Source organism: Amia ocellicauda, chromosome 9 (assembly GCF_036373705.1).
Source record: "Amia ocellicauda isolate fAmiCal2 chromosome 9, fAmiCal2.hap1, whole genome shotgun sequence".
In the NCBI taxonomy this organism is placed as follows: Eukaryota; Metazoa; Chordata; class Actinopteri; order Amiiformes; family Amiidae; genus Amia; species Amia ocellicauda.
In genome coordinates this window covers 35,882,366-35,895,128 of record NC_089858.1, presented here as the reverse complement: position 1 = coordinate 35,895,128, position 12,763 = coordinate 35,882,366, and the positions used below count along the sequence as shown (strand labels likewise).

Genomic DNA, 12,763 nt, shown 5'->3' with positions numbered 1-12,763 from the left:
CCCACCTACACTCACCCACACCAACCAAGCATGTAAGGGGTTCCCCTGGTAAAAGAGGAAACAGAATTCTTGGTCTGACTGCAATTTCCTGTTTTCTGTAAGAGCCCCTAGTCAGATGCCAAACTGCATTAGAACAGTTTCTCGCTTGACTTCGTAACTGGAATAACCCGACAACAACTAGGCTTAACACAGAGGGGAAATCAAGCAAACACTACCACCCTCCTCCACCACCAATCATTATTAAATCCTCTTAATAAACTGAATCTGGTTAATACAGTAACAGTTTCTCACAGATCTGCCTGACCCCCTGGCCAGTGGCAACATTATAAAAATACAAAAGTCCCTCCCTGCATCACTCTATGCATGTGATGGTTGGTTTGTTTATTTATTTATTGAAATGTCAATATAAAGCACTGCCCCCATTAAACTGGCGAGACTGCAGCAGCAGCGAGAATGGAGGGCGACAGTGTTGGGACACTTAGGAAATCAATCAATCAATGAATACATAAACATGTTTTGGGAAAGAGGAGTGACAGAAATGGGAGGCAAAAAGCCACTCTCAGCCTAATGAAAACCACATTGCAGGGAAACACGCACGCACACACACAGAAAACTATCTGGACAGAGCCCAGCCCCTCAGTATTACATAAACCATAACCGCAGCCACCCTTCCCCTCCCAGGACCAGACAGACCGCACTCCCACAGCCCCGTACTCCACTTGGCTTTCACTGGCTGCCATCAAACGAATTGATCGGCAGGTCAGTAGACGTCTCTGTGAGAGTGTGGCTCTGGTGGGTTCTGATGCATTTGGTTGGCGGACTTGTTTGTTCGACAAGCTCCCTGCAGTGCCAAAACATGGTTGCACAGTAAGCAAAGAGCTGGAGTGGAGAGAGAGAGAGGAAAAAAAAAAGGGGGGGGGGGGGGTTCCCATTCCAGAAAGTTACAAAGTGGCAGCGACTGCTTGTAACCAAGTCATGGATTCGTTTACACTACTCTGAACAGTGTACAAGCTAGACAACTCTAAACAGGAAGCACTCCTTATCACATCTCCCGCTGCGCCAAATGATACGCATGCAAATATAGGTAAAGAACTTCACAACTACTTTTTAATCTATACAGTGCTCCTCCATTGTACTGTGCCCTGTTACGACATCATTGGAAACAGTGCTGCTAACCACTATAAACACTATAAAACAACAACACTGATTGATAGGACTGACTGAGGGGCTGCTTGATTGGTTATAGAGTAGCTAAGTAACAGCTCTGGTTCTGAAGGTGGGAGTCGAGGCGTGCCTGCTCTTCCCGATTCTCTTGTGAATCATCTCTGGAGTTGAGGTCGTGACCCTGAGCAGACCCACCTCAATATTGTCAGTGGTATTCCCCAAGCACAGAGTTAGTCTCCGCTCTAAATGTACCTTCTGGCGATATCACTATTGTCATCACTACTGTTCTCATTATTATTGTTATAAATGTTTTTGACAATTGCGATTATTGCTTTGTCAATACGGTCATTGGTCATGCCAATAAAGCTTTCTGAATTTGAATCTGAATCAGAGAGAGACAGAGACAGTATGTGTTGTGAGAAAGACTCCTGTAGAGATTGTGATAATGTGCATAGTATTTAGTTATTTCTATTACGAATTTTCTATTTTATTGTAATTTTTATCATTGCTATTATTTATCTATTGAATCATTCATTACTTCATCTACTCAGTAATCATTAAACAGTGTCAGAGTCTACGCAATCTAAATGCATCCAAACAAAAAGCAACAGATGACAACCACAAAACCTGCCCTTGTCACAAAAGGTAATTTGTTTTGAGAAACTAGCAAGTAAATGTACGAAGAGTTTGGATTAAATTAATAAAAATTAAATGCCTAATGGTCAATCCATTCACCTGTGTCTATGGCACACAAAAGTATTTTTGCACTTATATTTTCAGCAGTATTGCCAATGCACTGGGTTGCTCTCTCCACTTTGGGACTTGGCATGTATGGCATCTAATAACATGCTGGTAAATGTACAGACGACCACAGCATGAACTTCTGCTGGCTCTACACGGTGGTCCAAAATATTGCAGTCAAGTTACCCTCAAAAAACACCAGCCACTGAGCCACCTAAATCTAACCCAGGAGAAACCCGGTTCACTCAGCTCCAATCCTGCACTGGCGGCCATCTTTACCAGAGCAGGCCGAGCCCAACCGCATTTACAGCGGTGGTGTCATTATTTACATTAGCCGGCCAAATGACCCCAAGTGTTTTCTAAGTGCTGAGAAAACAATCCCAAGGTTGAGATATAATACTTCCAGATAACCGGCGATAACCAACTTTCTCCTGATGCCGACGGCAGCAGTGTGCCCCATCAGCCATGCAAATCCAGCCAGAGTAAAAAAAGTCAAGCACGTCACGGGCCCCAGCGCTGCACATTCCTCCCCGGTGAGAACTGGGGGCAGCAGAGGGCAGCGGAGGACAGAGCCCTTTGGCGGTTGCTGAACTCCATAGACAGACTCACCGTCACACTCACCATGACTGGGCTGTTTCAGGAACACAGTCACCCATTCACACCGCTACAGACATACTGATTCACACACCACAGCCACCCACAGAGGGGGAGAGAGATGCACAGAAAGTTAGACAGAAATAGACATTGATTTTAAGTTAACGAGAGAGAGAGTCCTCAATCCAACAGAATCTAAACACATCGAATTGAGAAACATATAGGGGTAATCAAGTCACCGACGCACTCACGTTGGAACCAAAAAAAAAAAAACGATGACTCCCACAACCCTCATCACCAAGGGTAAAATGTGTTCCCTTCTTTTAAAAGCCACCAGCAAGTAACCATATGAAGAAATCTAAACTTATGAAGAAAAACAATACAGTGAAATGCCTTAATGTCAATCCATTCACCTGAAAGTGGGAAGCGAGAGTGTTTTGCATGTAAAACTCAAAAAGTCCCCTCGAAGCAAATCTCCTCCCACCTGCCGGGTTGGACATTAACCGCAACACAGGCCATTTCCCTGAGTTGCGGCCTCGAGCACTCAGTCACCTCTCACGGCCCGCTAGGCAGCTGCCGAGTGTCAAGGGCTGCACATCTCTACGCTGATCAATAAGCCAGATCCCTGTCACTCGGTCCCCTGACACCAGTACGACACCAATTCAACCAGGACCAGCCAGCCAACTGAACTGGGAGACATACAGGCTGTGAGTGATCTGTGCTGGACATTGATAAATTGACAATGTGTGTTTTTAGACACAATAAAACATCTCTCAGCGGTAACTAGACTTGGAATAATTCTGAAGTAGGGCAGTCTTGAAGTAAAAAGAATAATAAATAAAGGAAGTTGTGAAAGTGTGTTCTCTATTGTTTAAACAGTGGCTTCAGTTATCAGTTATTTAAGTGTCGCTTATGATTGTGTCCGAGTACAGGAAACCCACACACTGACAGGACTGCTCACCGCGGGGGTAACACAGACCCCTGCAGACCCCGGGGCCACTCCCCTCATGAGGAATATTACAGGGGGCCATGCAGGCTGCAGAGCCCACTGTTTCAACTGAACTGGAGTACTGGGCACCTTCTCCTCACCTCACTGTCCTTATCTGCAGTTATTTACAGCTGCCCATATAAAATGATTAAGATTATAAATTAGGGAAAGTGCTTCTTCAGAAAGTCCCCCTGCATGTCTGACACGTTCAGTTAAAGGCTGTTAGCGGTACACATGTAACAGGTCCCTTCCCCTCCCTTTGGCTCCCCCCAAACTGAGAAAAGCCATGCCAGTCAGAAGGCAGGCAAGAAGTTTGCATTCCCCTGGACAGGGGTGAGGGAACGCAGCTGGCACATGTGCAGAAGGCCGCCTCTGCAGCCCGCCTGGCTTCACTGCTACTACCGATAAGAGCATCATCTCGCCGGCTGCCGAGACTCCTGCTCTCACTCATTCGCTTGACAGCCAGACAAAGCACTGTCACCGGCGGACACGGCCTGTGATTAAGCAGGGATTTAGCACCGAGTCTGAGCTGCAGCCAGAGAGAGAAAGACAGGTCGATTCATCCTACAGTACCAGGGGCTTTCTCTGGCTGCCATGTCTCCAGGTATTTGTTGTCCCTCCTGAGAGCCTCGGCGAGCCAGTTCACATATGATGCATCTTAGATCCAATGGGACTTCTCTTCCCAGCTACTGAGCGTGCCCAGAGTGCAAACTAATTGCGAGTTGCGGGGGTGCAGTCCTCCAGACCCAGGACTGGCTGGGGATGCCCGTTCCCCACCAATGACCTCAAGTATTCCATGACATGGAGTACCTGCAGCCCCCCCAGAATGCACCAGGCTACAAGCAGAAACATTTCCTCTCTGCTCCCTAGTCAAGATATTTGGAAGGGACTGATAAACAACATAACGGAGCTCTTGTACACACACACACACACACACACAAATTGTCCCCATTGTGTGCTCCAACCCAAACAGGAATGCAAAAATATCACCCAAAGCATCTAATCCCATGCCGAGGATACCTGCATCGTCCCTCTCTGCAGGTGTATTGTGATCGCTGCTGATCAGAAGGTGCTAAATAATGCGTTCACCTGTCCATCCCCAACAGACACAGTGCGAGTGCCAGGGGCCATGTGTGTCCCCAACAGCAAGGTACAACAGAAGTCACAGGGCGCTCCCCCTCCCTTTCTGTAGAAAAGTCACAGGCAACTATCCCATGGGATTGTATGTCTGGCAGAGAAGGCGCCACACAGCCAGTCCCTGCATTACTTGCCTGGCGAGCTCATGGGAAGAGGGAGTGCGTTCAGCTCTAAAACCCCTGCCCCCATGTTTTCGCTGGGCCGACACATTCATGGGGTAGGGGGAAAGCCAGCGTGCATTTGACCTGACCCCCCGAATGTTTCAGGCGTTCCACCAGTGCTGATGTCAGAACACAGCCCGCAGTAGGAAGAACTAAAGCTACAGGAGAAGCGTCTCCTTTCAAAGCGTGCTGCTGCCAAATAACTTGCCACAGCTCTTCTGCGGCTGGGAAGTGAGAGTTCAGAGGCAGGCAGTGGTGTGGTCCAATATTGCCCGGGCCATGCTGGCAGCACCACACGCTGCAGCCCTGCCCCTCTCCCTGCAGACACCTGAGAAACAATGACCAGAAGCACATCCACACCATTGCTCGTCCACCAAGCACGCATACAGGACAGATGCTTTGCAAGAACAAAAGGTCTGGTTCACTGCAGTGGCTAAATATGGCCAACTGGAGCTCTGTCTACTAATCTGAATGTCTGTCTGTCCGCCTCTATGCTGCACAGGCCCAGCTGTGTGGAAAACACACCCAAAATGGGTCCAGAGGCCCAATTCACAATGACCTAGCAGGTCCTGCGTGGATCCAAAGCCTGCACTGCTGAGGGAGGGGTTTCCTCAAGGGAATAGGAGCTGTGAACCCATATCCACAGGGTAGTGGTGACGACAATACCCCACAGTGCATGGCAGTGTGCACTGCTCCTGCTTAAACAAAGAAGAGCGGCTGACATGAGCTGCTGGGCTTTTCAGATGTTTGACTCCGTTTTGACTACATTTGCATAGTTGAATGAATGGAATTATAATAACAAAATATAATAATGAAATTAATAATAATAATAAAACTGCTTGATGCAACCCGCACAGCCAGCCTGCAGATTGTAAAGGACCTGAGGGGAAACTGCTCTGTAAGAGGAGGGTCATTGAGTGTCACACCTTTCTTCTCTTCTCCATTTAAAGCCAGACTGTTCGACCAGGCCTACAATTATTTTATTTATTCCTCCTTGTTTTGTAAAAGTGCTTCGAGACATTTTACGATGCCCATGAGACGCCATCTAAGTATTATTTGACTGATGGATGGATGGATGGATGGATCCTACTCAGAGTGGGTGCCCGGGCATTCCTCCCGCCCCAGCTCAGAGACATGTGCAGGCCGGAGTCCGGGGCACGGCGATCTACCCCAACCCCTTCGTCAAAGCTGTGCAGCACAATCGCCTGCCCCCTTTTCACATGGAGTTAAATATAGCCGTGGCAGTGTATCTCGGCATAGCTCACATTGCACCGTCCCGGGCGCAGTTATAAAAAGCCCATGCTCCTGGCAGTGGCACACTGTGACCCACAATCACAGGGGGGAGATAACAGCAGCCCGAGGACAGGGGCTGCAGGGCAGGATGGCAATAATGCAATACCACAAAGCACTTCAGGGACTGCAACAGTAACTACATGAAAATGCTGTGTTAAAGGTGCCTTGGAGAGCTCTGCATGCCCACAAGGTGCACCACACTAAACCAGCACTTTGTACCCTGAACCAAGATGGGCCGGGACAATAGCCGGTTACAGTATACAGCCATACAGCGGAACTTTAAGACAAGTGACTTTCAGACTGCAAGAGGTTATGAATACATAAATAAAATGACAATGGCTGGATTTGTTCAACTAGTTGCAGAGACCCTGACTGAAACAACCAAACCTCAGACTGGACTCCAATACAACACATATTTCTAAAGTACTTTCCATAAAGACCACTATAAAAACACGGAAGAAATAAAAGTGTCCATTACATCAACTAATAAAAAGATTTTGCTAAGGGATACATTTTTAAAGTGTCAACGAGATTTCAGTTCTCAAGGACTTCAGCAAGAGTCCCACAAACAGGGAGGCCTGCACACCAAGTGGCCACTGCCAGAGTCCACCCTCCTCTCCCCTCCCCTCCCCTCGGTCTTCACACCAGTTTAAGGCAGATTAAGCCTGGTCCTATCCAGCAAATATTTTCTCCCTTGAAACGGACAGGGCTGTCTCTGAGCAGTGACACAAATCCTGCCCGGGGTAGCCTTGCTCTTCAGGGTCCTGTGAACAGTGGCCCAGACTGGAAGCCTGTCTCCAAAGTCTGGGAGGCCCAGAAATGTGGAGGAGAGACACTTGAACTCCCTAAAATTAATAATGAAAAATTATAATTCTTAAAGATCTCCTTGGTTCTGAAAGACCATCGCCTTTGTTGCACCGATTCACCACAGCTTGAACTCTTCACTCGGACACAAAACCCCAATAAGCATGTTGCACAGAGTTAAACTGCAGCTCAGGGGAGAATGACATGAATGACACACCGACATGAATATTAGTAAAGGTCATCCACAATTATTTTTTCTGCTTTGCTTACTAATTTCAAACCAGTCAAATATTTTCAGGAGGGATTTTCCTTTTTCAGTCAAGACAGTCCCTTAGAGGTGAAATCATAGACCATTTTAGCACATCCATTTTTTTTTTTTGGTTGAGGTTTTAGAAGAGAGATATGCTTTGAAATGTCATGACCCATCCTCAATAAAGCAGAGGAAGCTGCGCTCAGTCAAAATAACCCACTGCTCACCACCGTGCAGGGCGTTGTATTAATTCACCTTTTACTAGAGCATCTCTTACAAAGAACCGGCACTTTAAGATAGGAGTAAGTCATGCAGAGCACAGGGTGATCTTTATTCATGTTAATAATATTATTAGAAAGGCAAACCTGCATTGGTAACCAGGGTCTTTTTACAAGTTTATTCACAAACTGAGTATGAACACATGAGCTCAGCCGGGGGGGGGGGGAAGAGAACTAAAAAAAAAAAAAAAGTAAACCTGATGCGATTAAATGCTAAAAGGTAACTGTGGTTAGAGGCAGTAGTGATACCCATCTTCATTTCTGAGTAAACGGGTTTTCAAACTCTTTCAGTGACATGCGATTGGCCCATTCAGCTTTCTGGTGACATTTTCCAGAGTGCTTGGAAAAAAAAAAGTACAACAACAAAAAGGTTACAGACTAGAGGAGGCCTTGGGGCCCTGCTCTACAGGCTTGTGTTTTTCTATTATATATCTATACTATGCATTACATTTAACCTGGCTGTTGCTTTAACAAATAAAGAGTATGCTTCAATTGCCCCGTGTAATTAGTTGACTCCAGACCCCTACAACTCTTGGTGTAAAGAATCCCAATCCATGTTTCTGTATAGTAGCAGAAAGGTCACCGGACGCTGCCACCAAGGAAACCCAAGACCGAGACTCACATGGGCAGAGTTTGGACTCTGGACACACTGTCCTAGGGCAGCAGTGGGCACGTCGTGATCCCAGTTTTTCGGTCAAAGCAATTCCCAGAAATGGGTTTCGACCAGGCAAACATTGCAATCACGTTGGTTACAGCGACTGAAAACAGCGTGATCATCGTTTGCAGCCTGAAAACGAGGAAGCACCAGTTTGGGTTTGCATTTGATCTGCTCTCCTTCCAAAATGCAGTAGCACGACCATCTAACGCCTACGTCCCAAATCGTAACTAACCAGCAGCAAAGCCGTCGCCTTCACGACATCTGCAAGCGTGTCCTGTGTGGGGATCCAGCTAAAGCCTTGAACACTTCATTCCTACCGGCCAGCGCAAGATTTCAACAATAAATACAAAAAGAAGAGACCACAAAAGAGTACAAATAATCGGCAGGATGCGGCGCTGGCTCGTAGGTATCGTGCATTCGCCAGATGCACGCAGACGGGGTCTCACAGTAACGTGTGCCCGGCATGAAATAACAATGGAGGACATTTTGTCTCTCCTTGTAATACCAACACACTAATGCACGGGAGCAGAGCCCGACTCGGGGTTATTTGCAGGTACAACTCCCAGCTGGGCCTTCATTGGGACTGTATCGCACCCCGCAACAGCCACGCATCGGCCATTATTCAAGCACCGAAATACATGAGGGGAAAACGACAGTATATTTTTTAAGAAAGGATGGGGGGGGTGATTTTAGCGTAATTCTGCTCCTCCACATGCATTTTCAGCGAGGTTCAGCAGATGAATTAGTCGACCCGGCCGGGAGATCAGTGCACACAATCGGACCCAAACAGAAAAAAGAAACCGAGCGAGCAGGCTGGTCCGATCCAGCAATGTGGACGCGGCGGCGCTTCACTCACCTTCGACTCTAACTGCCCGAGGTTAGCGCTCTGCGATAGACTGCAAATCCTCGGCTGTGGAAATGAGCAGTAATACACGGCGCTTTAAAATGTGAAAATGCGCCGCGGTTTCTTCAGCTGTGTAGTTCACTCCCAAAGAAGGTAGTCCAGTTTGCACGTTTCCCCCCCTTTCTTTTCGCTCAGTCCCCACTGTACCGTGTCGTGTTGTCCTGTCCCCCCCCCCCGGTCGCTCACAAATGCCCAAATATTTCCCAGGCTAAGTTGTATTCTCCATCTCACGCTGTCTTAAGATGCTTCCCGGCGTCCCGGATCACTGTCTTGTTCACAAGGTCTAGGTCGGACAGCGGGGCTCGGACCCGGGGAGCTCTGCCGTGTAGCCCTGTGTCTCGGCCGGCATGAAGGTTGGAAAGTGAGGAGCCGACATGGACCGGTGCTGCTCTGTGCTCTGTAGGCTGTGCTCGCCTGGGCTCCGCGGCTTACCTCCCTCCGTGTTGCACAATGGACGGCTATAATTTATTCATGAGATCATGAGAATGGAGGTTCACTGTCGGAGGGGGAAAAGGGAGGTTTTCTCTCTCTCTCTCTCTCTCTCTCTCTCTCTCTCTCTCCGCCTTCCTGGCTGCCTCCCTCTCGCCCCGCCTGCCGCGCCTCCAGCCCAAACTATTCAATCGACGATCGGATCCCGAGCCCACTCGTTCGATTGCTCCGTCTCCAGTTTCATTCCGCTCGCCTGCTTCAGCCACGGCTCGAACGACCATCCAAAGCACACTGAGGACATCTTGGCTCAAACCACGGACCCCGCTTTTGCAACAGCGCCAGGAGCCAAGATGGCCGCCCCCATTGTGAGGAGAGCATGTTTGACGACTCTTGACTTCGGTGCTTTTGCACGGGCGTGCCTAGTTTAAACCCCCGATGCGCGGGGGTAGGCGCAGGGATTTAAAGTTTAGCTATCGACCGCGTTACTCTCCACTGTTGGACTCGCTTTGATTGTGAAATAGATTAGAAATAGTCCCTCATATGAAAAACAACAACTGTTCATTGTAGAGGAGTGATTTAGCCGTTGATGTCATATTTTTCTAGTCTTACTATACAGATATAGGGTGTGTGTAATTAGTCATATTATTTCCCATTTAAAAATTACGCATTTATCCCACGAATCGAGATTGCTTTTGGAAGAATGATATCTGCTCGCCAGTTTCTGCGGCGCTATGTATATTTGCACTGCACGATTTAGTATTGTGTTATATTTTACATGGTTTACATATTTTCATTATTACAGCTTTTCCAGTTCTTTTCTTATACTGCAATGTACGTGGGTCAGTTTGGATAAAAAGTAGTAATATCGCATTTAAAATCTATAACTAGCCAGCCCTATGCATGTCAGAGACACAAAACAAAAAATCCCAGCTATAAATATTAAATTTGAACATTGCTTATGTAACAACCATCAACATGAACCTAACCTCAGAAACGTTGCTTAAAAGGGCAGAATCTGTCAATGGCTGTGTATTTGCAATGCAAAACTCTGCTAATACCACTGTAACTATAAATTATTGTAACACCATCAGACACTGATGATCACTTTATTTTCTTGCAGAGGACTTCCAGACATAGCTATATAGGTGAATTAGTTTGGTATAACTTTGAGTGATGTAAGGTTAGCCTGTGATCATGTAAATCAGAAAGAAATATATCATATATATGTATAATGCAATAATAATATCCAAAGCAACCAAAGTCAGAAAAGACCCCAGATCAATTGAAGTGCTCCCACAGCCCTTTTAAACATTCCTATCAGATCATAGTCAACAATGACGATTAGTGACTAATAAAATTCAGCCACTTGCTTTTCCCCTGGTGAAGTTTTTCCCCCTCCAGGTTCAGTTCAGTCTTCTCAATCACGATTATGTCTTCTTGAGACTCTCTATCTTGTCATCGACTAATGATTAAGATACCAGCCAGAAGATGCACAAGGCCACTTCACAAACCCCACGCTGTTCCTGACAGGCCTGTATCTTTTGATGGCAGTTCAATTCGCATTCTGAAAAGACTCATTTCCCATCAAGCATGTTAGCCCACTCGAGCCCTTGCATTAGGTTACCCATCGGATGTCATATTGATCTGAAGTGCCAGTTGCTCAGACTGCTAATCAGCTCGGTGCTTCCGATGTAGCCAACCGTTGCCTCCCACCCCCGTCAAAAAGCCTACAGGTGGGACAGATCTTCCTGAACTGGGCTTGGACCCCCCAGGGCAGCCCAGACGTCAAACCTATACTGTGAAGTCACAACCTGATGTCCATGTGAAACAAACATTGGAATAGCAGGACTGGTTTGTGTTGTGTCTTTAAAGGACTCCAGGGGCGCTGGCTCATGAAGGGACCCTATATGCAGTACACAACACCATCTACCGTGTAATTCATCCAAGACTTTTCACTGAACATTCCCAAGATTGCAAGCTGTGCTGCGGGATCTGCAGTGATGACAAGTTCAAGTCTCTCACATGCAGAAGTCTGTACTTAACCCTGTGCACCAATCCACTCCACTGCCCTGTGTTTAGCTGAACTGAGTTTGGAATGTCGGGCACAGATTGTGAGTTATCTCAGGTCCTGTTCTAGGCGTGCTGTTTCTCACCCTATACCCAGTGTTCCCCACCCTTGTAGATGGCAGTACAGTAGCGGAGGTGGAGGGATGGGTGGGGGGGGGCACGTCAAGCTCTCTCCTGGCAGCGCTATCTGCCTGTATCAGCGTCAGGGCTTCATCTCGAGAGGGGGGCTGTCGGCCCACGGAAAAACACAAAGGGAAGGTCAAGAGAGTTCAAGCCTGGCCACACCCTCTGGGAGACTCGCCAACACCAGGCAAATTCCATTTCAAAGAGAGACAGAATGCATGAGAGAGAGAGAGAGAGAGAGAGGGGGAGAGGGAAAGTGGAAACGACAGGAGATATTGAGTGGAGGGAGAGACAGTCAAACGGGGAACGGGGAGCAGAACCACACGGGATAAGTCTCAACACAACACTTCTCACTCTCTCCCGTCCTCCTCACTCGTCCTTCTCCACTCATCCCCGTCTTCCATTTTTAATCGCATCTGAACTCATTTACAGTAGCTCAAACTAATATTTGCACCCTTCAACTTTATTTTGTTTTGTATCCAACTTATGTTCAGCTGCTGAAGTGTCAAACAGGTCCACAATGGTCACCGCCCCCTGTACCAAAGTGTGGTGCTTCAGAACTCTGTCACTTTGGAGGGCCTGGGGGACTTTTTGCAGCAGGGGGTTTGATACAGTGTAATCCCCAGCTGTGTCTGTATATAATTCACTTGAAACCTATTTAGAGGTATTTGTACAGTAATTGTTGAACAACCATTTTTTAAACAGGCTGATAACACAATGAACATTCTGTTTTTGCTTTTAATATCATATTTGGCAGACACCTTTAACATAAGACAACCAAGCCACTAAACAATTCAGAAAGACTGAGGGATACTGGGGGTACCCCAGACCAGGGACCGCAACACTGTGACTTAGAGGGCAACAAAGAAACAGCAGGACATTAACGCTGTAACAATGTCATTCTCTCTGTGTGAGCTCTACATTAGACACACACACTGCGGTCAAAATGTGTCTGATGTTTTCTTTTCTTCATATAAGACTTCCACAGACTGGTATGGCTCATCAGAGGGCAGGCGTCCAAAGGAGCTTTAAAAGCTGTGACCGTTTTAAAAAGGACAGCCTGAGTTAAACTGATATCACAGTCTATACCATCATAGTTGTGATATATTTCATAATATTTTAAAAAATGACAACAGTGCAACAGGTACTAAAATTAACTATATAATATAAAA

The 12,763-nt window shown here is 46.9% G+C and overlaps 1 protein-coding gene across 2 annotated transcripts in view; it reads right to left on the bottom strand.

The window, feature by feature from the left end:
* zmiz2 (zinc finger, MIZ-type containing 2) overlaps positions 1-9,461 on the bottom strand; it is a 32,838-nt gene extending 23,377 nt beyond the window's left edge. For both annotated transcript variants that reach the window (XM_066714292.1, XM_066714293.1), the window contains exon 1: positions 8,925-9,461. The gene's annotated coding sequence lies outside the window, so the exon portion shown is untranslated. The remainder of the gene's footprint in view (positions 1-8,924) is intronic.
* Between the last annotated feature and the right edge of the window lie 3,302 nt (positions 9,462-12,763).